We start from the raw sequence: 26,985 nt of genomic DNA on the forward strand, positions 1-26,985 counted from the left end.
AAAATTCAGCCATGGAAGCGACATTATCTGAGACATTCATTATTAACATTTAAGATAATCAATGCTATCAAGAATTTGGTCGATTTGCCTTTGTGCAGAGAACATTAGAGCAGTTAGACCTCATTCACTGCCCACTGGATACACACTAGTGCCACACTGACAGGACTCAAAAATGTATTGTAGGAGGGAGAGACTGCCCCTGAGAGAACCCATGGATCAAATGTGCAGATTGGAAGCCGGTTAACTGAAGACCGTCTCTGTTTATTTCCTGTAGTTAGCTAATCAGGTTGTTGTCAATTAAACATCATGTTCTGCTTCCTGAACGGAGCTACAGGACAAAGTGGGTACTCTTAGTGCCAAGAAAGCAGATTGTTCCCTTATTTTTTTTTTTATATTTCCCCACTGATCCTTTAGATCCCATTGCATGTAACACCTTCAAAATGAAAGTTGATACTTTTAAAGGAATAATACTCACTGATAAAAACACTTGGAGATGGTCAACATTAACCTGACTGCACTTTTTTGAGGTTGTAGCCTTCATATTTAAAAGTAAGGGTATGTTCACACGAGGGTGTCCGTAACGGCTGAAATTACGGGGATGTTTCAGCCTGAAAACATCCCCATAATATCAGCCGTAACGGCATGTGCAGGCGCTTGAACGCTGCGTCAATTACGGGCGTAATTGGCGCTGCTATTCATTGGAGTCAATGATAACGGCTCCAATTACGGCCAAAGAAGTGACAGGTCACTTCTTTGACGCGGGCGTCTATTTACGCGCCGTCTTTTGACAGAGGCGCGTAAATTACGCCTCGTGTGAACAGACAAACGTCTGCCCATTGCTTTCAATGGGCAGATGTTTGTCAGCGCTATTGAGGCGCTATTTTCGGATGTAATTCGGGGCAAAAACGCCTGAATTACGTCCGTAAATAGGCCGTGTGAACATACCCTTAGGGGTAAATTATTTTATAGAACTTTAAAAATACTGCCTATTTACTGTTATTTTTATACAATTGCCTTTATCATCCCTTTCTATGAAGTGCCTACATTGAAATGAACATTAGAGATAATCTTTCACTTCTGGGTACTTTTGTCAATAAGGAAACCTATTCCATCAATGAAAAGTCCAACTCTGTGGAAAGTTTCCTGTATAGTAGACATTGTAATGCTACCATTCTAAGTTTGCCAGGGTAAAATATTACAAGTGCCCTGTAAACATAAGACAAACCGTAAAGGCCTCACTGGTATGCAGATACAAAATAGTTAAGACTGAAGCCCACTCGTCATCTACAGTCCACAACACGGCCTTTTTATTTCCCCTTTCTAAGGCCTAACTTCCCAGTGCGGAAATGTTTGTAATTAGAAAGAGACCGCTCCAAAGCATTTCACATCTGAAACCAACTAACAAGACATAGTTGTGCTTCCTGAACTTGACTCGTGTCCCCTAGAAGTCCCGGAGTTGAAAAGCCCTTGTAGTTCTTCTAGAAGGTGATGCTTCAAACCACTCACGCTGGATGAGCCTCGTGTGCACTCCATGTTTTTGTTATCTGAGATAGAAACAGCATATCAAATTTTTAGGCAAAATAACAATGAATATGAAACATTAGAGCATATTCGGTCATCTTTTACCTCAGAATAACGTTATATTTCCAGTAAGAAACTTGCTGTAGGCAAGATAGACAAACCCTATAGAACTAGACACTGAACTGAAGTGGAAACCGATTGGTCGACTACTGGTTTCAATTACAAGTAAGGTGCTGAATATATTTTTTTAATTCAGGATACTTCATTCAGATAAGGTGTCAAAGCCTTTGGGGATGCCATATGTCATGGTAGAGCCATCGTGTATACGTGTGCATGGAAATTACATAACCGTTTCTCTCAAACCGAACAGGCTATTAACAAACTCCAGCTATGTTTTTAGTCTACCTGTGAGGATCCTATGATAAGCAATGCTTGACGACGGTTATTTGTTGGGTTAAACTATTAATATTTTCGGTTGTACTGTTGGTCTAGTGGGTTCATCCCCTTCCCTATTCTGTGCAGGAGTATGCTAAATATGCAAGTGTGTGTTTTAGTTAAATTGGACTGCAATACATACTGGTCTAACAGGTTGTGTATCATTGGGTTTTTGCTAGACATTTCTTAATGAATAACAAGATGTTTAGGCTGGGTTCACACGAGCACATGAACGTCCATAATGGACAGACGTATTTCGGCCGGAAGTCCCGGACCGAACTCGGTGCAGGGAGCCGGGCTCCTAGCATCATAGTTATGTACGATGCTAGGAGTCCCTGCCTCTCTGTGGAACTACTGTCCCGTACTGAAAACATTATTACAGTACGGGACAGTTGTCCTGCAGAGAGGCAGGGACTCCTAGCATCGTACATGCCTTACTGTTGTTCACGAGGTGTACCTAAGGCCGTGTTCACATCACGTTTGTGATGTACGCTTAGCCTATGTGCCAGGAAAGCTTCCAGCATACACACACTAAGCGTATCCATAAGACGCTATTCATCCAACGAAGGCCAAAAAAGTGTTCTTTTGGCTTCCATCGGGGTCGGTATACACAAAAAAAGGTATGGAATAGCAGTAGACTACACGGTATACAATAAAAAAACGAATCTATATTGTGTGTATTGTATTTTTTTACAATGGGATCGTATGGGCGACGTATCCCACTGTATGCCTATACAGTGGGATACGTCAGGGTTTCGTGGGACGTGTACATCTGAACGAATTAAGGGGAAAATTACATGTACTGGTGATAAATACTATGGGAGGCACAGTTCAGAGCCCCTCTCCCCACTCACCAGTGCAGCCGGTAGAAGGCACTAAAGGACACGGTGCGGGGATCTCTATGAGGGAGGAGCCGGGCAGGGGGCTGTGCAGTGAGGAGGAACAGCAGCGGCTGCAGAGAGTTGTATAGAGAGGCGGGAAGTGGCTTTACATTTGCTGTTAAATTTAGCAATGGCTGGTTACTGGTGTATATGGTGTGTTACTATTTTGGTGGTATAAGCAACTCTGATTCACTTAGAATTTTGTGCGCTGATTTAGGTGATTATTGCCTCTGCACTATGCCTATCTGTTTCCTTGATCGGCAAGTAGTATTAGAGCTTTCTTTATTCCTTTATTGGGATTTTCATCTGGATAGTTAAGCGCTCTAAAGAGGTGGGAGATAAAGCGTATGCTATATACAAATAAAAGCTATCATCCATGCTTGAAAATTCAGTGTAAAAACATAATGATATAATTAACATCATAATCTATTGTTATGGTGTGTCACATTTTGAAGTGGCTTTTATTTATTTTTTATTAAGTCTTATGAAGGTTCTTTAAACAAACCTACGTTTTGGTAAACTACGTCCTTTAACCTCATTAACATGTACTTTACTTTACCATAAATTATATTAAAACTGAGAAAATTTCTACAGAATATGACTTACAGGAGACTCCAATAGTTTCTACTCATTCTGTCTAGGAACTCTCACCTATAATAATACCAATTACCATTATCAGATTACAGAAGCAATGAATAATTCTCATAACACAGTTGTGTTCACCCTAATATGGGGAACCTAGATAGATAGATATACGATAACTTTTATGATGAGGTTACATGGTCCTTAGTAAAACATTGCGCATTTGTCTTGTCCTTGCTAGGAGAGACTGTCAAGCAAAATGCTTCATCTAAACTATTGTGGTAAAAGGCTTTTGGCCCCTTAAAGACTCTATTTGAGTGTGTCATGGCTCACTTGGCAGACCTCATGGGTCATCCCTGTAACTGAGACCCAAAGCAGACAGGAAGTCCGGAGGAAATCCTGTGAGGAGAGGGTCAGGGTAGAGCAGCATCAAACACTTCTACAGACCAGGGCTCTGCTAACAAATCAAATACAAGAGAGCGGAAATCACACTTAGCTGTTTAACCCTCTGAATACTTTGACGAAAGAAAGATGCTGCTAAGAATCTTACACATTAACCTACAGTGGAATAAGGTTACTTATTTAACCAACATTGAGTATTGGACATCTTACGTGTATATATAGACCCAAACATTGGGGAAAGTAATGAACAGGTTTTTTTCCTAAGAACTACTGTGCAATATGTACTTTACTGCTTAAAAGGTAAAGATAACGTTAAAAAAAAAAAGGCCAATATGGCTACCTAAAAAAGCATAATTTAGCCCATGGTAAGTCTTGCACCAATAGATGCTGGGAAGGGGCTGAGAAATAAATTCTCATCTTTCTGTATGTTGGTATCATTTATAATATAAATATATATATATATATATATATATATATATATATATATATATATATATATATATACACAAAAAGATAAAACCTTTAAATAGAATTATGTCATTAACACACATACTGATTAAGATAGGGCCTCACTGCAAGAGGTATGGAAGGACAAATGATTTAATAAAGGAAAGGTTAGTCTTTGCTTGCTAATTTTGTATTCTGAATTCTAGCCAAATAAAAGTTGCGACTTCTGAACAATAACGAAACCACGGTGAGGACCTTCCATGCAACACTGGAGGTGCAAGAGTTAAAGAAGAAAAAAAAAAAGATGCTGCAGAAAGCCTGGGGGCTTTCTTGAGGGAGAAGGGATACACACATGGAGCATAAGACTGCTTGCCTGGGGGCTGTTGGTTTTAACAGTGTCGACAGACTTAGTGTTGTCTTCTAGAAAGGTTTCTTGCAGGGTGCTCTAGTGATGAGCGCACTAGACACCACTGGAGAAAGAGCATCAAGTTTGGACAGTATCTTTTCAGAATGTGGTTCTACCTAAAACATTTGATCATGATGGAATACTGATGCTGGACCTCAGTGGTCTTCTAGAGCTTAGAACTTTTTTTTTTTTTTAGCAGTTTAAAGGGGGTTCCGTTTCTGATAATGACGGTTCTGAGTGAGGACATGCTGGCAATCAGATGATCTCTGTGGGTCATGAGGCTGAAGCCCTTGGTGATCAGCCGTATCGCCAATGCATTGTCTCACTGAGTTCTCCAGAGCAGGAGCCATTATTTGCAGCAGTTCTTCTCTTTGGCTAATAGATTGGGGGTACTGAGAAGGGGACCCCATGTATCATCTCCATATGCCCTAATAGGACAAATAGGGTCAGGGGTAGTCCTAATGGGACAACACCTTTAACTTGCCCTATAAGGGCCCTATGGCAAGAATTATCTAAACCAAAAAAAACGCTTTTAATTATTATTTTGTAAAAAGTTGTAATAATAACCATGTCATATAAGGTCTAAAACACCTCACCTCTAGAATGATAGAGTGCATTACATGTTTAAGGGAGTTGCTACAGAAATCCCAATATTGTGTAGTTTGACGAAAAATGAATTATGTTGAGTATACGGAAATTTGACAATGAGGTGTACACTACATGATCCCAATATGTTGTGATTGTCAAGGTCCACCATATACATGCTTGTGATTTGCTTGCTATATATATATACTGTATTTAGAATACCGATTTGTTATGGTATTTAGTTTCACAAGCTTACCGTTTGAGAACCGGTGACTATTGAAGGATATTTTGTTATTAGTCTGTCTGTGGATTTGTTGGCTTCCAGTATATACAGTAAAATCGTGTTTAGAGAGAAATAAAAGTGCATAAAGCTGGCAGATAAATAGAACGATGATAAAACTTTGTAGTCAAAAATGATAAGGGAGACAACCATCACTTTTTCAAGGCTTCAAGGCACACCGTGTAATATGCATATAGGACCTGGTAGGAAGGCATCCATCCAGCAACAGCATAACAATGTGCTTATGGCAGTGCTGTTTTAAATGCAAAGTAAGACTAACAGCCCGGAATATGGCAGCCATGGGAGCTGCAAAAGCAGAGAGCTCTTTAGCCAGGCTGATCGCCAGTCTGCTCATCTCCGGAAAGAAAAACACAAGATCTGGGAATCCAGTAGGATCAGAGTGTACAGAATGCGCACACACTACATAGAGATGTGTCTGGTCCTGCTAACATGGAATCTGTGGTAAAGCACTATGTGTTTCTAGTAGGATAGGTCGGTGATTGAGTGAACGCACATACTACCACCACCAATAATATACATTGCAAATACTGGGTTATCGCATGTGTGTATGTATGGTAGTGCTTGGAATTTTCTCCTGGATGTAGGGGTGGTGTAGATTAGTGTTCATATCTGCTACCCATGAATAAAGGAAATTATGGTGTGATGGGAAAATATTCTATTCTGGCAGGAACAGACGGGACATCACATGGCAATTAAAAACTTTTATATATCTGACATTTTGTGTACAATTTACGTGATATTCTAAAGTTTTCATTTGTCATGTATCCAGAATGCAGATCTGTTCCCATTAGTTCATCAAGATATAGTGTAACTTCTTTCAAGCCCATGTAGTTTGGGAACAGTGATGATTTACTGGGTTAACAGTATATTTAAAACTGATCATATTTCGAATCCATGTTTTCTTTTTCTTAACTGTTTGTTGATCCTCTGCACCATATGTAATGATGTGTAAATAAGAATAAAACAGAGGATTACAACGTCAACACAATATAAACTTTCCTATAGCTCAGAATCAAACTCATTAAAACCCATCACCAGTCGCCAGAGACTCCCAGGATGGATAAGGTTAAATAATCTGGACCACAGAGCGAGGAAGTTTAGTCTGCCTCCCAGTCCTGACACATCCCTGCCCATCTAATCATTATGGAGGGGCCGTTTGCAAATGAAGCAGCTTCCCCTACCGCTGCCGCTTGCTAAATTGGTGACATCTGTCAGAGAGAGGATTAGTCATATTTCATTTAAATAAGTCACTGACTCCTGAAATGAACTGCAGGGTCTGACGAGGAGAGGAGGGGGAGAGCTGTGGTGCTCATTGTTTGCGCCTCCAGCCTCCCTACTTTTCTCCCTTGTCTGCTGTGATAGATCTGGCAGAGCTTTGCTATGTGTATACTACAGATTTGAAGGCTGGGGGAGTTGTAAAGTCTAGTATTTTTAAGTAAATGTACAACAAAAGCTATAGTTTTTACCTGATTGTTGATGAAGATCCGTTACCTGCATTTTTACAGGTAGGCACGAGCGTACATAGAGGTGAGGGAGCCCCATAGCAAAGATTACAAAGGGGCCCCCTTCTGATGCTGGTTAACCTCACCACACCACCACCTAACCACCTGGAACCGGAGGAGTTGGAGCTTGTTTGCCCAATCTCCTAACCCTTCTTAGGTAATTTTGCCACATCTTTGTTTGTGAACGTTGTAAGGCTTTTGGAAAAGTGACCCCTGTACAGGTTACCCACTACCCATTAAAATTGATGTTCCCCATCATCCGTGCTCTTTTTACTGGAACTGTTGACCACAAAGGAACACACTTTGCAGGTCCCTGTTGCTAAACGTTTGATGAAATCAGGGGCAGAGACAAGCAGTAGGGGGCCTCTGTGCTGGTACATTATGTGGGGACCTTGCATTCCCTCATGGTGTTATATAAAATACCTCACTGGTGTGCCAATCCACCATTAATGGCGAGCCATGAAAACAATCAATGCAGTCCCTTGCATGCAGTTCACAAGGCAATGAGAAAAACGGATAATTTTTTTTAAGGTCATAGGCCCCTGTGCAGCTGCATCGGTTGCACATTTGATATGTTCACCCCTAGATGGAATCAGCAGATTATTGGCTACAATCGATTTTGGACCATACACCAAACTATGGTTTCGTTTTGTTGAACAAAGTAGGATGTTTTATAAATGATGGATAAACGAATGAACAAGGTTACTGGGGTAACAGCCTGTACCCCTTCCAAACTGACTGTATTAATCTCTAACACTGTTACATACTCAACAATTTCCATTTGTACCTCTGAGGTAGACATCTAATTTCTCTTTGACCATTGTAACTAAAAGGATGGATCATAAAATGGCTGGTGTAGCGAGCTGATCTTAGAGGTTGTAGAAATAAGGATGGGAACAGTACCACCGTCACTTTAAATGGGGATGTTCAAATTCAACAGACTGTCTTTGTGGGCCAGCTCCAGGCCACTCAATGATTCACAGGAAGAAGAAGCGATGACGTCAGCATTCCAAAAAAAGCAAATCTTGTTATTGTGCCATAGTACAGACCCCAGCAATGTTTCAGCTCTAAGTGAGCTTTTGGAATGCTAACGTCATCTCTTCTTCTTTCTGTGATCTTAAAGCGGTTGTCTTATCCCGATAACCCCTTACCATATAGCATCATACTGTAGTACCATAATATTCGCACTACACCTACATTATGGCGGGTCTTCACCAGTTAGTTTATGGTCCTCAACTGGTGGACCTTAGTAGCAGGCATTTATTCCTTCTTATAATTGAAGCACTGTTGTCCAAATATGTTTGGCGGCAGTCAATCCGAGTAGGGAATCCGACCACGCAATCTTGAGATAAATGTAAGTCCCCTGTGACTCTGGTGTAACCCTAGGACATTCCAGGTATAAATACCAGACATGTATAAAGTTTCCGAAGGATTAGACAAGGGAGTGTTGCTTCTTTTATATGGCCTAAGACTTCTTGCTGATTTGCCAGCATGATTGTTGACCTGCCAATCTACAGAGAGAGGGACAAAGAAAATGCAGATCGCAGAGAAAAAGTTCCGTGGGTGTTGAAAAAGAGATTAAAGGTTTAAAGTTAGCCCCCATTTCAAGACCTCATATGTTCCTCCAGCTATTCAGACAACATGGGCAAACAAAAAACAGCTAGAGGTGATCTTTCCACTTTTTATTTTGCAATTCTTTTCACCAGTTAGTATGTCCAGACAAAGAAATATGATGTCGGTTGAAAATTTACTGGTCGCCAGCCAGCTGAACAAAGCAATTTCAAATTAGGTCGCCATTTTCTCACCATGACCTGAAAAAGCCCTTTGTTTGTGTATGTTTGATTTTATTATCTATCTATCTATCTATCTATCTATCTATCTATCTATCTATCTATCTATCGATCTCTATCGATCTCTCTCTCGATCTCTCTATCGATCTCTCTATCGATCTCTCTATCGATCTATCTCATATCTATCTATCTCATATCTATCTATCTCATATCTATCTATCTCATATCTATCTATCTCATATCTATCTATCTCATATCTATCTATCTCATATCTATCTAAATAGTATTTAGAATGAAATGACGAGACTAGTTTAGCGGGGTCCTTTAAGACCTGAACCAATTCTTTCTAAAGTTTAAATAAATGCAAAGTATTCCATTGTATCTATGTAACCCCTTGTAATACATTATGGCAACATCAAGAAAAATCACTTTGTCGTAATTTTTTATGTTCCAACTTTTTAAATTACTATTAATGTATTTAAAGCTAATTTGGCTGGATGAGTTTCCCTTATGCATTGATTTTTCTTGTACTAATATACTAAGTTGTTCACTACAGGAGCAATCTAAATAAATAGCGGAGGGTGGACTACAGATAGTTTACAATAGTATTACCATCCTTTTATACATGTTAGTATGAAGACTCAGGATAACCACTTGAAATTTGAAGTCCACTTTGGACATAGATTCTGTAGCTTTTCCATTATTAATGCTTTATCATGGAATTGCCAAAGCAATTCACAAATCTATTCTGCAAAGTGCTTAATAAATTGAGGATATCATTTTAATATTTACTAATCACCTTCAAAACCAAAGCAATCACTCAACAAGTAGCTTCTCTCTCTCTCTCTCTCTCGCTGTCTCGCTGTATCTCGCTCTCTCTCTCTCTCTCTCATTGGTTTCTATGGTCTTAGTAGTGTTTTGAGGAATTGATTATTGAGGCATTAGGTGGAGCTGTTTGTAAATTTAAGGGACATTTATGAAGAAAGCGCTAAAAATTAGGATTATGGAAGCCTTTTGTGTAATGTCATTCTCCCTTCACTGTTCATAATCTCAAATTACAGGATCTCTCGCTGCCACCTACAGGACAATAGGACAATGACTATTTAATTTAGTTCTTTGGGAAATATTCCCCGTATTAAGAGTACCATAGTATGGGGTACAGAATAATACAACCCATATCTGCCAGTAAATGTATTGCATGCCAAGAATAAAAATCACTTGTTTATTTTGGAAAACATGAAGATCATTAATAGGATGGTAATAATAATGATATTAGACATGACATTCACCTCCAGCATCGGGAAAGTCAAGTACTCTACCTTCTTAAGTAATACTATTCTATACCATTTCTGTACAGAGGAATTGGAAAATGATCTGTTCAGCATGTGTTGTGATTATTACATGGAAACTAATGAGACACCTAATGAGTATTAAATGAAAACTAAGGGCATACCTCAGTGGGTTATTTATTTCTACCATCTTGTACCATCCATGAGGTTTCCAGGTGCTCACCGGCTGCCGAGTCCTCTACTTCTACCCTAGGGATATACAGCTATTAAGACATATAAAGATGTATGACATTAGCACATCCTTGGAAGGGAGACATCCTCCAATATTTCTCTAGAGTCTCTAAACTGATGATAAGCAAACTGAAAAGGCACAAACTCAGATCTTTAGGGCTTTAAACAAAGGGGAACTGTGCATGAGATGGGGTTATATACAGTTACTTCACCAAAATGCAGCTCTTCCTTGGGTTAATGTCTTGGTTTTGTTGACACATAGAACCCACCCTCCCTGTCTGAATGTTACCCAGAGCCATCTGACAAACTGGCATAGGAAGGGAGCATTCTGTGCTCATCACAGCCCAGCCGATCAGCATCACTGTGACAGCAGCTATTTATGGCTATGGTTGCAGAAAGTTCTGTTCTTAAAGTGGCCACTTCCAGAGAAGCATGGCTGCAGCAGTTTACAACGGAGGAAGGATCTCTGTCTTTAAATCAACATGTCACTTGATTCATAACGTACCTTTTATTGCATTTTTTGTTGAGTTGTGCATCAGGGCAGGAGGCTTATTGTGGTACATGAATAGATGGGTACATGTAAGATGCTAGAAAGAGATGGTAAAGATAGTTTTATATGTATTCACTTATCTTAATTGCATTAAAAATTGCAGAATAATTTGCAGCTTTGAAACGTGCATTTTGGCATTGCAAAAAGGAGTGCAGAAACTGCAATAGCAGCCAGACCCATCCACTTACTGGGTACATGAGCCATATCGGAGAACCGCAGTGATATACTTGCACACTGTATAGCTACAAAAACATGCTCATGCTAAACCAACAATGATGACATTAAACTAAAACGCATTATCTCATTATACAAATTACATTTTCATAGTGTATACATATCCTACTCAACGTGATGAATATACACACATGTAGATACATAGATATTAGATAGATAGATATAAGATATATAGATATGAGATATATAGATAGATAATAGATAGAAAGAAAGATAGATACAGCACACAAGAAAATGGCGAAAAGCACACTGCGAACACCAATGTCACCTAAACCACTAAATATAAATAAACATGCATTGCTGCTGAATCTACTTACAATAGTGAGGTTGTTAGCACACATTTTGTTAAAATAGATAAATATGAGATAGATATTAGATAGATAGCACACTGTTTTATTACCCCCTTCTTATTGGCTATGCTATAATTTTCTACTTACGGGATACCTTTACATTCATGTGCAATGAAAAAAAAAAACATTCTAGTATCTTTGCTAGGCAGGTGTGTTAAACAAACATCTTATTGTTAATTTGTATCAGTAATGTCATCAAACGTTTAGTGCACAGTGACATAGGCATGCTAAGGTGGATTACTGTGGGGAAAGCATTATTGGTAGACTGTTTGAGTATCAGGCACAGAGTCCGTTGATCTGCATACTAGAGCTGCATTCAGAAGGGTGCATATAGCTGATCTATGTCCGTGTGGATGGAAAGTTAGTGATCACTGTTTTTGTAGGTATCTCAGAACGGTTTACTAGCTGTGAACTCGCCATAGGTAGAATGCTTCCAGTCTATATAAGCGACATTCATTTACTATGCTCGATATAGCTTAAAGGCGTTGTCCAGGCTAGGAGCTGTTTTTTATACTGATGGCTTATCCGGGCGTCAGAAGTTATGCAGTATTCGATGCCGGAGGCAGATGGCTCCGCTCACAGTATAGCGGCCATGTTGGGTTACTGCAGCTCTGCTCCTATTCATTTGAATAGGAGCAAAGCTGCAGTACTGCAGCATGGCCGCTATACTGTGACCGGAGCCATCTGCTTCCGGCCCTGGCCACTGTATAACTTGCGGGGTCTGGGTGTCAGACCTCCACTGATCATATACTGATGACCTATACTGTGAATAGCTCTTTAGTATCAAAAACTGCACCCTTCCTGGACAACCCCTTTAAAAAGCTACAGTACATCCAAAAATCAAACCATAAATGTAAACACACAGTTCCTGGCAATTACTAGTATATCTTATATGCCTACATCCTCTTCTGGGCAGGTATGAAAGGTTCAGAAAATATTCATAGGGGTTGAAATATTCCTCGGAATGGCAAGTATGCCCGGCTAATGTCTTAGGATCAGGTTAGACTAAATGCACACCACATTCAGTGCGTGCCTATGTAGTTGCATACGTCTTCCGTAGACTGCCATGCAAATAAATGCATACTGCACGGCATATTTTACAGTTGTATCAAAGCGCCGTTGACGTATGCCTGAAGAACTCCCTTTTGGCATACGTTTGCCTATTAAAGTCAATGGGCTTGTCAGCGTTTATGTCTTTAACAAGAATTAGGAGCCTTATTTACAAACTAACCATTTTGTGGCGACCCGTTTACATTGACTATACTATTAGTGTGCAGATGTTGAATTTTAATGTGTTGTGTATTTCATTTATGGCAACAACATGTAACTCAGAATCTTAAGGTCACTGCTTGTAGTCCTCTATGGATGTTTAGTATGTGAGATATAATATTTTCACTACTCCGGTTTTAGGCAAACACTAAACGTCAACTATTCGACTCATGTCTTACATAGCGGAGATATCTCAAGTAACTTATTTTCAGTGGAACTGCCGTCTTCAATCTGGAAGGTCACTTACTTTATCTCCTGCCTGGATTTGGAGAAGTTTAAGAGAGGGGATTTAAACAAGCAAGTAGACTAATCTGTTTTTGTTAACTTTAAGCCACAGTCACTATGCTGTGACCTACTAAAGAATGACAAAAGCCAGATAGCGGAATAATTTTTTTTTTTAAAGCTCCTGTAAATATGGGTCACAGTGGTTGCGCCTAATGCAGTTAACCCTTGCTTTCTGTGGCAGTCTTTTTCAGCGCGTAAAATTTTAAATAACAGTGATACTAGTAATGTACTAAGCATCATCAGCTTTATTTCTCTGTACAAGTTTAACCAATATATCTACCGCGTGGAGAATAATTCTGTCCACCTTTTCAACACCATTTTACAATTTACGTATAGATATAATCTGCTTAAAAAAGAAGTCACTTTGCAAATACAGTGCTTTTTATTTTACTTTTCAGAAGCTCTATTACAACTTGATTATAGCCCAGAGCTGCATTTCTATTCTAAGAAGTGTCATATTTACATTGGCCACTGTATAGTAATCTATTGTTGGAAACAATAGTTCTACCACCAATAAGCTCTTACCTCACCATAAGAGGGTCCATTAAGATGTTGAGGTGAGGTTAAAATCGCATGCGTTTTACTATGATTTGGAGAGGTTTTTCATTGCGGTTGCATTTTTTGCCACAACCTCATCTAAAAACTTACCATTTATGGACACTCGATTTTCTCAGGTAAACAGCTGTTTTACCTGCAACAACGTGTGGCCATTTACAAGCAGTTTCTCCGCCGCACCGACCAGCATCGTGGCCACGTCAATGTCTTTCCCTAACCTGTGAGGTGTGTGTCTGATAACAAGCTTGTTGACTGTTTCCAATAGCAACAAGCAAAACTGTGAATGCATCTTTGAACATGTTACATAGGCTTTATGATGGCTTTGGCACATGATGAGGAATGCCAATCACTTTCCAGAATACAAATCACCAGAGCAAGCCCCTGTGCAAGAATAATATATGGGCCCCTTGCTAGACAACTCTTACCTTGATGAGAATGGGATGCTAGTCATAAAGTACCTCCATCATGACTTTCCCAGAAAACTCCTCACTGTTATGCCGACCCACCGGTATTTGTGATCCATGTGATCATTAGCCAGTTTACTTATCATTCAATCTAATAAACAGTAGGGAATTCAATAATTTTTAAATCAAAGAGTTGGTAGGCCACCTTTATGTATAGGTCACCTGGGCAGCTGCACAGGTTGCAAATGAAGTAAATTTACTCATGGTGTAGATGTGTGCTGGCAGGGGATTCTGGAAGATGTGGAGTTTTGCCACAATACAAATAGTTTGGACATGACATCACAATCTGAGCATTGGGAGTCCTACCTCTAGCATAAAGGGTAGGTAAAGCACAGAGGTATCTTCATATGTTTTCTCTGCCTAGGCAGCCACACCTTTTTTTGTCCTAGAGTGTGGGGGTCCAGTAGTCGGGCCCCACCAGTCAAATACTGATGGCATAACTGGCATAAACCATTGTGCCTAAAATATTAAAGTAGCAAAAGCTAAATTACCAACTTGAAAGGAGCTTCCAAGCAGAAAACATGTCGTTATAAAAAAAATAATCTAGTGCAATGATTTTTCTATGTCTCAAATATCGTATGCCGGGTTGGACCAGAGCTGTATTCCATTTGTGATAAGGATATTCAAGGCCATTTTTAGGTATTAGCTATGTGCACTTTTGCAAATAGTCTATTAAAGATATACCATTTTGTGTATACAGCTACTATGTAGACCAGGTTGATGCAGCTATGCTCCTTGTTTACAGACAAACTTTTTGTGTAGCCTGACCTTGCAGTCATGTATTCTTTGCTTGTCTTGTTAACTTACAACTGCACACTGTTATATATATATATATATATATATTACTGTGCAAAAGTTTTAGGCAGTTGTGGAAAAATGTAAGAATGTTTTCAAAAATTGAAGTGTTTGTTTTTTTTTAATCAGTTAACAAAATACAAAATTAATGAGCAGAACATAAGTCTAGATCAAATCAATATTTGCTGTGACCACCCTTTGCCTTAAAAACGGCATCAATTCCTCTAGGTACACTTGCAAAAAGTTATGGATTTTGTAGGATTATAGTCAGGTGTATGATTAAGCAATTATCCCAAACATGTGGTAATGATGATCATTTTAATATGTAGGTTAAAACTCCGTCATTAACTGTAACAGAAACAGCTGTGTAGGAGGCTTAAAACTGGGTAAGGAACAGCCAAACTCTGCTACAAAGGTGAGGTTGTGGAAGACCGTTTCATGTCACAGGTCCACTATGGCAAGACTGAGCACAGCAACAAGACACAAGGTAGTTTTACTGCATCATTAAGGTCTCTCCCAGACCAAGATTTCAAAGCAGACTGGGGTTATGAGATGTGATTTTCAAGCTCTTTTGAAGAAGCACACAGAAACGGGCAACGTTGAGGACCGTAGACGCAGTAGTCAGCCAAGGAAACTTAGTGCAGCAGATCAAAGACACAAAATGCTTATTTCCCTTTGAAATCGGAAGATGTCTAGCAGAGCCATCAGCTCAGTGTAAGATTGCCCCTAAATCAACCATTTCTCGGATCATCAAGAACTTCAAGGAGAGAAGTTAAATTCCTGTGTAGAAGGCTTTAGGGCGCCCAATAAAGTCCAGCAAGTGCCAGGACCGTCCCCTAAAGAGGATTCAGCTACAGAATAGGTTCAACACCAGTACAGAGCTTGAGCAGAAAAGGAAGCAGGCAGGTGTCCGTGCATCTGCACGCACAATGAAGCGGAGAATGGCCTGGTGTCAAGAAGGGCAGCAAAGAAACCACTTCTCTCCAAGAAAAACATCAAGGACAGACTGACATTATGCAGGAAGTACAGGGATTGGACTACAGCTTGCTGTCATTGAGCTTGGTGGACTAAGTGGTTTGTGAAATAAGTGGAGTTAATAAACCGGAGTGTGCTGCTGTGTGTGATATTGTGAATGGATTGAGTACTTACAAATAGAAGTTAGCAAGGTTCTTTTTTGTGTGCAGCTTGTGTTCTAACTACTGACAATTTAAAACCCTTTTTTTATTTTTTGTCGTGCACCTAATTAAGCGGCGGGGCTAATTGCTCTCAGGTGATTTAAATTAACCTGCTGAACTCCCTTTTGAGAATGCACTCATTGAGCTTGGTGGACTAAGTGGCTTGTGTAATAAGTGGAGTTAATAAACCAGAGTGGAAAAAAGGAGTTAAGCTCCCTGTTAGTACTCTACTTTTCTATTACTTTTGAATTGTTCACTGTTTTTTTGTAACTGGGATAATGGATAGCAAGATTGGAAGTTTTCTGCAGTGCACAGTTTGCCACATGTATGCACGACTGGAGCCGGAGTTCCAGGGTGAATACCTCTGTGGCAGATGTGAGCATGTTGTTCACCTGGAAGCTCGCATTAGAGATCTGGAGGAGCAAAATGCAACACTGAGGGCGATGGACAATCTTGAGAGGAGCATGCTGCTCACTGAGCAAGCAGTTAGTGAGGTAGACCTGGAGGTTGAAGAAGACATGGGTAAGCAGGATCAGACAAGTAGCTGGGTTAATGTAGTTAGGGGCCGTAGAAAGGGGTCAGCCAATCCTGTTTTTTTCATTCCAAGCCAAATTGCCAAGTTGGGTGATGATGCGAGTGTGTCGGTCTCAGAAATGGCAGCCCTAAGTGGATACTGATCTTCCTAACAGCCGGGAGAACAGCCCAGCTAGTAGTTGGCGGGACGGTAAGTCAGGTAAGGCAAGACAATTAGTGGTTGGATTCTATAATCAGGAAGACGGATAGAATAATTTTTCGCCAAAACCGCCTCAACTGAATGGTTTGCAGTCTCCTTGGTGCCAGGGTTCGGTGTGTGGTGGAACAGGTGGATAAATTACTGGGAGGGGCTGGTGATGATCCGGTTGTCGTGGTCCATGTGGGAAACCAAGGACAGAACACGCGGTAGGTGGAGGAGCCTTAAGAATAATTAAGGTAGTATTCTCAAGAATACTGTCTGTGCCATTCAAATCACAGGAAAGACCGTGGGAGCTCAGGGAGTTAAATGCATGGCTTAAGTCTTGGTGTAGAGGAGAAGGCTTTGGGTGCCTAGAGCACTGGGCTGACTTTTCATTGGGGTATAAACTGTATTCTGCAGATTTGCACCTGAATGGAGGGGGTCCACTGTGCTGGGGGAGAGAATTCTAGCTGCGGTGGCAGAGTATTTAAACTAGGGCTGAGGAGGGAGGTCAATGTAGAAAATAAAGGGGTAGTTAGGATAGAGAGGGGTCAGACTATATTGGTGGGAGGGAGAAATAGACTGTGGGGAGAGGATTAGACAACAGGATCAGGAGATCCTCTTGTTACAAGACAACATTGAAGATTAAAAATGCCCAGATAATGTCAAATCACATTTCTGATACTGAATGTGAAAAATTGAAATGCAGGTTAAAGTGTATGGTCACAAATGGCAGAAGTCTGGCAAGCAAAATGGGGGAGCTGAAGGCCTTGGTACTGGAGGAACATATAGATATAGTTGGTGTTGCTGAAACATGGCTAGACTCTTCACACGACTGGGCTGTAAATCTGAAGGGTTTTACACTGTTTTGGAAAGATGGGACAAATAGGAAAGGCAGTGGGGTATGTCTGTATGTGAGAAGTGATAAAGAGACAATAGTGGGTAAAGATTGTGAGGAGGTTGAACCCTTTTGAGTGGAATTACAAAGGGAGGTAAACATTGAAAAATTTATTTTTGGTGTAATCTATAGACACCCCAATATAACTGAGGAGATGGAAGGTCAGCTATATAAACAAATGGAGCGGGCTGCACAGGCGGGTACTGTAGTGATAATGGGAGATTTTAATTACCGGGATATTAATTGGTGTCATGGTTCTGCTACAACTAAACAAGAAGACCGTATGGGAAAAGAGGAGGGGAGGAATCCTCCAGCTCACCGTTTGTAGACTTTGTCCAAAAAGCGCTCGGATCTCCGCACGGCCAGCGGTCAATAGCAGAGAAAAGGAAGAGACTATGATCCAGCTCTTGTGCGTACATAAAAGGAATCAAAGTTCCAATTTTATTGAAAATCGAGTTAAAACTATAAATTCAAAGTGCTGAAGGGTGTATCGCAATTATATTTCACCAATATATGGTAAAATATAATTGCGATACACCCTTCAGCACTTTGAATTTATAGTTTTAACTCGATTTTCAATAAAATTGGAACTTTGATTTCTTTTATTTATGCACAAGCGCTGGATCATAGTCTCTTCCTTTTCTCTTCTGCTACAACTGTGAAGGGGAGAAATTTCCTCAACCTGTTGCAGGAAAATGTTATGGGCCAGTTTGTGGAAGACCCAACTAGAGGTGAAGCTCTGTTGGATCTTGTCATTTCTAATAATGCAGAGCTTGTTGGGAATGTCAATGTTCGTGAAAACCTCGGTAACCATGATCACATATAGTTACATTTTACCTATACTGTAAAAAGCAAACACAGGCTGGGAGGGCAAAACTACTTAATTTTAAGAAGGCCAATTTCCCCAGGATGAGGGCTGCAATTCAGGACAAAGACTGGGAAGAACTAATGTCAAATAATGGTACAAATGATAAATGAGAAATCTTAAAATCCACTTTGAATAATTATAGTGCAAAATGTATTCCTATAGGTAACCAGTATAAACGACTAAAATTAAACCCAACTCAACTTACACCTTCTGTAAAAAGGGCAACACATGACAAAAAAAAGGGCATTTGAAAAATACAAATCTGAGGGTACAGCTGTAGCCTTTGTAAATTATAAAGAGCTTAATGAAATCTGTAAAAAGTAATAAAATCAGCAAAAATACAAAATGAAAGGCAGGTGGCCAAGGATAGTAAAATAAATCCCAAAAAATTATTCAAGTACATAAATGCAAAAAAGCCAAGGTCTGAACTTGTAGGACCACTAAATATTGGTAATGGGGAGTTGGTCACAGGGGATCAAGAGAAGGCAGAGTTACTAAATGGGTTCTTTAGCACTGTATATACAACAGAAGAAAGAGCAGCTGATATAGCCGATGCCAGTACTGTTAATACATTAATTAATATACTGAATTGGCTGAATGTAGATATGGTCCAAGCCAAGTTAAATAAAATGTGCACAAGGCTCCGGGACCAGAAGGCTTACACCCTAGAGATTTTAAAGAGCTTAGTTCAGTTATTTCTGTCCCCCTCGTCATAATATTCAGAGATTCTATAGTGACTGGTATAGTGCCAAAGGACTGGCGCAGGGCAAATGTGGTGACTATTTTCAAAAAGGGCTCTAGGTCTTCACCGGGTAATTATAGACCAGTAAGCTTAACATCCATTGTGGGAAAAAATATTTGAGGGGCTATTAAGGGATTCTATACAGGAGTATGTGACAAAAAATTGTATTATAAGTGACAACCAGAAGGTTTTTTTTTTACTAAGGACAGAAGTTGTCAAACCAACCTGATTTGTTTTTATGAAGAGGTGAGTAGAAGCCTAGACAGAGGGGCCGCTGTGGATATAGTGTTTTTGGACTTCGCAAAGGCATTTGACCAGGGCCGATTCTAGCTTTTCTGCTGCCTGTGGCGAAAATTGAAATGGCGCCCCCCCCCTGGCTGTTCTACATCACTACCAGCCTCCTCCAACTCTTACAGATGCACCGTTGCCTCGTACTCCCCTGGTATGCATGCTGTAGCGATGAAGCCGGGCAGAGTACACCTCCCTGCACGGTGCATGCCCATGGAGTACTAGACAATGGCGCATCTGAGAAAGTTGGAGGAGACTGGTAGTGATGTATAACAGCATGGGGAATGGCAATCAAGCATGGAAAGGTGGGTTTGGATGCAGGACTATGTGACTCTTCAGGATAGCAGCACTGCCCCATGACCCTTTATAGAGTAATTCGAATACAGCGTACACCGTTTTAAAAGTTGATTTTATAGATTTTGTTGCATCCAGGGGAATGTTTGGAAATATTGTCATATCATGTATTACTGCATGGTGGCAGTTCAAGGGGTAAAAACTACCTGACAGGTTCCCATTAAATATGCAATGAATTGTAACAATTCCATCTGCCCTGCAATTTTGTTATTGTAAATATATCCTATTTAATTACAACACCAGAATAAAGATCAGTACATAAATACCGCACCAGAACAAAGCTCAGTACATATATAAAGCACCAGAATAAAGCTCAGTACATTATATACAGCACCAGAACAAAGCTCCGTACATATAGACAGTACCAGCACAAACAATGCTCACTACAGAGATCATTTGCAAATTCATTTTAACCCCTGCCATATAGGTTTGTACGGCGTAAAACTACAGCTCAAAGCATGGCCCGAACAATGGTAAGGATATGCTGGAATTTGCTGTTTCACAAAAAAAAAATCATACCACCCATCATCATCATACAATGACTACAGTACTGATTGGAGGCAGAATAAACATTTACATTGAGGGACTCACAGGTGATGTCTTCTCAAATACTAGTTGTTATATTTCTCTCTTTTTTTTTTTTTTTCCATTTGATCCTCTATGATGACTTCTCCTGGCCACGGCCCATTTCTGCAGTTTGCCACCCAGATGTCTTTAGCTTCTTACTTTTCAAACATTTCCGTACCTGAAAACGAAGATAAAATTCTCATGGTGCCACACACAAAGCCCCTTAATATAATAGCACCATGCACTGTGCCCTTGAATATACTAGCATCATACACTGCGCCCTTGAATCTACTAGCATCATACACTGCGCCCTTGGATATAATGGCACCATACACTGTGTCCCTGAATATAATAGCACCATACACTGCGTGCCTGAATATAATAGCACCATACACTGTGTCCCCCACACACACGCAGTGCCCCCTGTAGATAGTGCCCCCTGTACATAGTGCCCCCTGTACATAGTGCCCCCTGTAGATAGTGCTCCCTGTAGATAGTGCTCCCTGTAGATAGAGCTCCCTGTAGATAGTGCCCCCTGTAGACCATGCCCCTCATAGAGCCCCCTGTATACAGTGCCCCCTGTAGACGATGCACCTCATAGAGCCCCCAGTAGACAGTGCTCCTCATAGAGCCCCCTGTAGACAGTGCCCCTCATAGAGCCCCCTGTAGATATTGCCCCCATACATAGTGCCCCCTATAGAGCCTCCTTTAAATAGTGCCCCCATAGAGCCTCCTGTAGATAGTGGCCCCATAGAGCCTCCTGTAGATAGTGCCCCCATAGAGCCTCCTGTAGATACTCCCCCCATAGAGCCTCCTGTATATACTACTCCCCATAGAGCCTCCTGTAGATAGTGACGCCTATAGAGCCCCTCTGGAGATGGTGCCCCACAGAGTCTCCTATATACAGTGAAGGAAATAAGTATTTGATCCCTTGCTGATTTTGTAAGTTTGCCCACTGTCAAAGACATGAACAGTCTAGAATTTGTAGGCTAGGTTAATTTTACCAGTGAGGGATAGATTATATAAAAAAAAAACCTGAAAATCATATATATATTTATTTGCATTGTGCACAGAGAAATAAGTATTTGATCCCTTTGGCAAACCAGCACAGCAGTCAGACGTTTTTAGTAGTTGATGATGAGGTTTGCACAAATGTTAGATGGAATTTTGGCCCACTCCTCTTTGCAGATCATCTGTAAATCATTAAGATTTCGAGGCTGTCGCTTGGCAACTCGGATCTTCAGCTCCCTCCATAAGTTTTCGATGGGATTAAGGTCTGGAGACTGGCTAGGCCACTCCATGACCTTAATGTGCTTCTTTTTGAGCCACTCCTTTGTTGCCTTGGCTGTATGTTTCGGGTCATTGTCGTGCTGGAAGACCCAGCCACGAGCCATTTTTAATGTCCTGGTGGAGGGAAGGAGGTTGTCACTCAGGATTTGACGGTACATGGCTCCATCCATTCTCCCATTGATGCGGTGAAGTAGTCCTGTGCCCTTAGCAGAGAAACACCCCCAAAACATAATGTTTCCACCTCCATGCTTGACAGTGGGGACGGTGTTCTTTGGGTCATAGGCAGCATTTCTCTTCCTCCAAACACGGCGAGTTGAGTTAATGCCAAAGAGCTCAATTTTAGTCTCATCTGACCACAGCACCTTCTCCCAATCACTCTCAGAATCATCCAGATGTTCATTTGCAAACTTCAGACGGGCCTGTACATGTGCCTTCTTGAGCAGGGACCTTGCGGGCACTGCAGGATTTTAATCCATTACGGCGTAATGTGTTACCAATGGTTTTCTTGGTGACTGTGGTCCCAGCTGCCTTGAGATCATTAACAAGTTCCCCCCGTGTAGTTTTCGACTGAGCTCTCACCTTCCTCAGGATCAAGGATACCCCACGAGGTGAGATTTTGCATGGAGCCCCAGATCGATGTCGATTGACAGTCATTTTGTATGTCTTCCATTTTCTTACTATTGCACCAACAGTTGTCTCCTTCTCACCCAGCGTCTTACTTATGGTTTTGTAGCCAATTCCAGCCTTGTGCAGGTCTATGATCTTGTCCCTGACATCCTTAGAAAGCTCTTTGGTCTTGCCCATGTTGTAGAGGTTAGAGTCAGACTGATTAATTGAGTCTGTGGACAGGAGTCTTTTATACAGGTGACCATGTAAGACAGCTGTCTTTAATGCAGGCACCAAGTTGATTTGGAGCGTGTAACTGGTCTGGAGGAGGCTGAACTCTAAATGGTTGGTAGGGGATCAAATACTTATTTCTCTGTGCACAATGCAAATAAATATATATAATTTTGACAATGTAATTTCCTTTTTTATTTTTAATATAATCTATCTCTCACCGGTAAAATTAACCTAGCCTAAAAATTCTAGACTGTTCATGTCTTTGACAGTGGCCAAACTTACAAAATCAGCAAGGGATCAAATACTTATTTCCTTCACTGTATAGGGCCGTCTGTAGATAATGCTACTCATACTGTTAACTTAAAAAAAACATGCCGTCCTCTAGCAATGCAGGCCTGCTCTCTCCTGAGCTGGTCTGTTGGAGCTGAACGACTCAATGCCCTGCCAGCGGTAGTGATCCGTATAATTGTATCTGTGTCTTATAGATGCTTATAAGCACTTGGTTTCAATGGCGCTGTCGTCCCCTCAGAAAGGCAGCAGGCCGCCCCCTGAGGCAAGAGGCTCACCTCGTCTCATGGACGGTACGGCCCTGCATACACATATTGAAGACATTTCTTTGCACATATATCTTCGGATATACATATACCTAGAGAGAGAGACATTTTCTATTCAGTGTATCAGTAACCAGAAACTGGTATTTCAGTGGGTTTAAGTGTAATAATTTAGACACGTCCTACACTATTTTGAGGTGTTCAACTGGGTTGGATTGATTCACCAAAGGACGAGGAGATTTTCTAGTGATTCCAGGTCCTGCCACCATAAAAGGGCTCAGATGGGTGGCCCCATGACATCCCAGTTTAATACGGATATTAAATGTACATCAGGTGCATGTTGTATTTTCTGTATATGTAGATTCATGGCACACATGTCTGAAAACCACATCACAGGACTCTGATGCAGTCAGAAAAAATTCTGACTCCATCAAAGTGTATATAAACTATTTTATCGGAACTTTTTTTTTAAATTACCAAAACCAGCACATTAGTCCATTTGCCATACAGCCAATAGTTTTTTCAACAAGTGTGTTCTACCTATATGTAAGTGTTTTGCCTACTCATGTTCCTGTTGTGAATTGCTAATTAGTCCCATTAATCCCTTTCAATTAATCGCTCGTTAACTACCAGAGCGGACACAGCAGGCTAGATGGGAAATGCTTAGGGAATGTTGGTGTATGCGACACAGTCTTTCTTCTGTACTGATGTCTAGAGAGGGGCAAAAGAATATTTATCACATTTAATTAACCTCTTTGATTTCAGAAGGGTATGTGCATGTTTTTAACTAATTTTAAAAGAGTTTAGGGGTAAGCATTAGGGCAGGGCCAGATTTCCTACAACATCATAAAACATCATAGATACTTTTTCTTGCCCAAGAGTAAAAAGAGTGTTGGCTCTACTGGAGGAAAGGAGTAATGTAAATGCTCTAATTACTTTTATTTAATTTTGATACTTTTTTTTTTTTTTTATACAACATACATAAATACAGAAGCAAAAGTATAGCATCGTAGTGAAGTGAAGCATAGTATAAAGCAGCAGAATAAAAACATAATCCATCAGATTTGGGACTATCATGATGACGGTTTAGCTGATTTCCCAGACCATTGGTCAAATAAGAAGCAGTGATGTGTGAATTCCCTAGAAGTCCTCGACAGTAAGCCAACATGGAAGAGTGGCATAGAGCTGTCCAATCCCAGTTTTGGCTAAAATAAATGTGGTCTAACTGCTGCAACCTTAAAGGGGGCCTGTCAGATGAAGTATAGCTGCTAAGCTAATTCCAGCACTCTAAGTAGAGGACTTAAAAACATGTGTAAACATACCTTTGTGGCCAGAGATAGATTTAGCAGTGCAGAGAAAAATACATTTTATTGCATATGCAAAAGAACTTGCAAGTGCCCCAAGGGCGGTCCCAGGCCCGGTATGTGCTCCAACTCTCTGTGTGGACCCTGCCCAAAGTCTCCCCCTTGGTCTTCATTAATGACTTAAGCATTCTGCTACGTCACTGTGTTCATTTGTGAATTCTCACACATGTGCTGTAGTCGTCAATTAAGACCAAGGGGAAGACGTTGGGCAGGATTTACTCCCGAGAATCGGGTTTGGGACTGCCCCTGTGGCACTTGTGAGCTCATCTGCATACGCAATCAAAGTTTGTTATCTGTGCTGCTAAGTCTATCTGCGGCCGCAAAGGTATTTTTGCACATGTTTTTAAGCCCCCTACCCGGCGCTGGTATTGGCTTAGTAGCCATGAAGCATCTGACAGATTCCCTTTAATGTTTTCCATGGCCTCCATCTGCGGACTATCAAATAATGTTTTAAATAAATGTTTTTTTGTTATGAAGGCTTTAAAGTGGTGGGAGACTTTTTGTCTCCCAGATGGATTTCTTCTTTTAATGGTAAGGGTATGTTCACACGGCCTATTTACGGACGTAATTAGGGCGTTTATGCCCCGAATTACGCCCGAAAATAGCGCCTCAATAGCGCTGACAAACATCTGCCCATTGAAAGCAATGGGCAGACGTTTGTCTGTTCACACGAGGCGTATATTTACGCGCCGCTGTCAAAAGACGGCGCGTAAATAGACGCCCGCGTCAAAGAAGTGACCTGTCACTTCTTTGGCCGTAATTAGAGCCGTTATTCATTGACTCCAATGAATAGCAGCGCTAATTACACCCGTAATTGACGCGGCGTTCAAGCGCCTGCACATGCCGCTACGGCTGAAATTACGGGGATGTTTTCAGGCTGATAGAGCTAATAACAAGCTTTCATGCTTATTATATGTGCCTGTATGTTAAAAACGTATTACTGAAATTCCTTCCATCCGTTTAAAAATGTATCAGATATTATTATATGAGAATTTTCTATTTCCTAAATTGCATCCTGTTTACAAAATTAACATTTCTAGAGGAAAATCATAGAATTGCAGGAAAAAAGTGTTTTTATACTGTATGAATATTCTGATAAGAACGACGAGCACATTAGTCGGAATAGGGGTATTTTTTAGGATTATGTTTCTGTGTTACTCATCCCTGGGATAATGATGCACCACTAAGCATCTTTTGAGGTTGTGTCTTTAACCATGGCATATACTGTAGTAATTCCGCTGCTCTATGGTCTGAGAAATACAGGCTCCGGAAGTGTTATAGTCCGCAATGGTTTTGCCCATACATTTGATGCAATTAAAGCAATTTTATCAAATTGGCCCCGTCTTTATCACAACAATGTATTCCGTGCATTTTATATAATCGTGTCTAAACTATCCTATGAGAAAATATTACTATGTGAGTGTTGTGCAGCCTTTTTCCTCTTAGCATATGACACATCTTTCAAAATATGAATAAACCTAGTTAGAAGCAATGAGCTCTAACATTGCCTTTCCTTCTCCACAGTTAATTTCAAAATATTTTCCTCATGTATTTAATCACCTTTACTCTCTGCGTTTTATTAATTCCCACAAACTATATGCTGCGTGATTGACGGGCGGCCGGCTTGAACGGAACGCTCGGAAAAGCCAGCCGGGGCCATGGTCTCCATAGCAACCAGTGGTAAGAAGCGGGCGAGCCGTTCTGCAAACGAGTCTCTAGACACGGATTAACCCCTCCAGCACTTATTCTATGCCATCCTTCGAGAATAATATTATCCTTCTTCTGAAACACTTGTAATATCTCCAAATAATCATAATGACAGTCAGTGCTCCGTTTTGTATTGCCAGCATCATGATATACATGCTTTGTACTAAGTCGCTGCCCCAAGAGCTTATAATCTAATTTTGAACTTGTGTTAAAACTGTATACAAATACTTTAGAGAGATATTAGTCGTTGATGATTAACTTTACAGGCAATTTACCTATTATGGTTTGATGTTTTTTTGGATCAGACATTATCAGGAAGGGAAGTTTACGCTGTAGATCCTTGCTGATTTTGGATATTGAAGACACAGTGGGAGATGTATGCTGGAGTATTAAAAATAAATGTTATTTGCAATATAATAATCCTCCAAGTGAAATTCTGATTGATTGACATTCTTGGCAACATAAAACAAAACATCTATAGTAATCTACCTATGATTGCGTCTCAAAATATGTATGTTTATATAATTATATGTAACAGGTTTTCTCTTATGTAATTAAATTATGCCACTAGGATATGTTCAAAGGTTGTTGTTAAATTCAATTCTATAAAATTATTTCAATTCATACAATGGAAGGCGATACATCGAATTACCATTTAAAGGGAAATGGGGCATTTCGGCACCAGACCATCCCTTCTGCCTATTTACCCAAACTGGCAGCACTGCATAACCCAAAACATCCCCCTACAACGCTAT

General features: G+C 40.5%; 1 protein-coding gene and 1 long non-coding RNA gene across 10 annotated transcripts in view; one reads left to right on the forward strand and one right to left on the reverse strand.

The window, feature by feature from the left end:
* The window catches only part of SSBP4 (single stranded DNA binding protein 4), a 375,270-nt gene that overhangs the window by 216,515 nt on the left and 131,770 nt on the right, over positions 1-26,985 (forward strand). The gene's annotated exons all lie outside the window — the stretch shown is intronic.
* On the reverse strand, positions 1,286-26,591 carry LOC142741294 (uncharacterized). 8 transcript variants are annotated; one of them, XR_012881089.1, is made up of 6 exons: positions 14,041-14,204; positions 10,878-10,959; positions 10,306-10,404; positions 8,260-8,573; positions 3,444-3,488; positions 1,286-1,544 (listed from the first exon to the last, which is right to left on the reverse strand). It is a non-coding gene; the product is annotated as an uncharacterized LOC142741294 (long non-coding RNA). The 8 variants fall into 8 exon arrangements; XR_012881094.1 differs by lacking the exon at positions 8,260-8,573; XR_012881095.1 differs by lacking the exon at positions 3,444-3,488.

This window comes from Rhinoderma darwinii, chromosome 1 (assembly GCF_050947455.1).
Source record: "Rhinoderma darwinii isolate aRhiDar2 chromosome 1, aRhiDar2.hap1, whole genome shotgun sequence".
In the NCBI taxonomy this organism is placed as follows: Eukaryota; Metazoa; Chordata; class Amphibia; order Anura; family Rhinodermatidae; genus Rhinoderma; species Rhinoderma darwinii.